Consider the following 1,555-nt stretch of genomic DNA (forward strand, 5'->3'; position numbering starts at 1 on the left):
ATGATCTGCTCAGGTCCCTTCTGACCCTAGAAACTATAACACTTTATTTGCACTTTGATTGGTTCACTTGGCAGCCAATCACAATACTGACTGAAACAACCAATCAGAGTGCTCCAAGAGTATTCAGGACAGGAGACAAGCCACCATGATGGCAGGGACAGAGTGTGGGCTGGCCTCACGTGTCCCCCCAACTCTGCTCCCTGGAGGTGGCGGCAGCATGGGGTGCTGGTTGAGGGGGATGGATAAAAACCTACATTTTTCTTAATGTGTCATTTTTATGTTTGTTTATTTAGGCCAAACTATTAGATTCCAGAATTTTAAACTTTCAGACAGAATTCAATAGAATCTGTCGCAGAATCCGTCCCTATAGTACTACGTAATTCTACAGTTCCTGAGTGCAGTACAGGTTTTATTTTGGAAACGGGGCAAGCAAAGTAGGCTGGTGTTTGTGGAAGGCTGGATAGGAAAAAATCTTGCTGTCCTGGACCCCTGATCAGGCAGACCAGCCTGGGCCAAGTACCACAGCAACCATACCGGTAGCAAGCCCCAGCTAATGAACTCTGCCCCAGTTTAGGAATAGCAAGCACCCTGATTGGCTCCTGGGAGCACCACCTCCTCATTTAGCACCAGCGAGGGGCCTGGATCTACAAGCCAAGCAACAGTTCTAGTCTGGCAAACCTCCTCATTCCTGACCCTGGTTTTTGGCTTACTTCTGGACTGCAGCTTTGGATTTCCCTGTGGTTCTATTCCTTGGCTTCTGCCGGTGGTTAGGCTCTGTTTTTGGACTTTGGTCTGTGGGGGCTGCCCTTCTGGATTGGTACTCAGCATCTAACCCACAGATCCTGACCCTGGAACTGTGCTGTGGACTATGCTTTTGGATCTCTGGTATGTGGCTCCTGCCCTCTGACCCAGGCCCTCCTTTCTCTTAGTGGCCTAACCCAGTGGTTTTCAACCTGTTGTTCATAGACCCCTCAGGGATCTGCAGACTATGTCTAAGGGGTCCATGAAAGATGGCTATGATAAATCCAAAGTATGCGAATACCCACACTTACAATTCAAAGGGGCCCACACCTCCATTCAAAGCTTTTTTTTTTAAGAGTCTGCAAATGAAAACAGGTTGAAAACCACTGACCTGACCAATAGGCCAGGCAGCCTATGCCCTGGTCCATTACAGTTGCCTCTGAGTTGCATGTAAGATGTGAAAAATGTGGTCTCTTTCTTCTGGGGAAGATGGAAGTAGGAAAAGGACAAGTAACAGGGTGTGGCTAGTTATTTTGACAGGTAGGTGACTAAAAAGGAGGAAAGTCTGACTTGAACTGGTCACTCTGAAGAACTACATTGGTTTCCATATGAGAGAGACAGGCAAGAAAAGAGTATGAAGATAAAGGTCTGCCTGAGCCAGCAGAATACAAAGGTGACTAGCATCACATCCATTTGCATCTGGCTCCTCCATCTGAGTGACCTGGGTCATTCACGCGAGTCAACTGGAGGCAGCCCTCAGCAGGAGTCCAGAAGACGCTTGCCAGAATGAGGGCCATATGCAGAAATAGAAGAA

General features: G+C 47.8%; 1 long non-coding RNA gene across 1 annotated transcript in view; it reads right to left on the minus strand.

Moving 5' to 3' along the window:
• Positions 1–1,084: 1,084 nt before the first annotated feature.
• LOC109303709 overlaps positions 1,085–1,555 on the minus strand; it is a 5,944-nt gene continuing 5,473 nt past the window's right edge. Inside the window, exon 2 of the long non-coding RNA XR_002099182.1 lies at positions 1,085–1,462. This is a non-coding gene — a long non-coding RNA (uncharacterized LOC109303709). The remainder of the gene's footprint in view (positions 1,463–1,555) is intronic.

The sequence above is a fragment of the Gavialis gangeticus genome, unplaced genomic scaffold (assembly GCF_001723915.1).
Source record: "Gavialis gangeticus isolate Ggan-Ray unplaced genomic scaffold, GavGan_comp1, whole genome shotgun sequence".
Classification (NCBI taxonomy): Eukaryota; Metazoa; Chordata; order Crocodylia; family Gavialidae; genus Gavialis; species Gavialis gangeticus.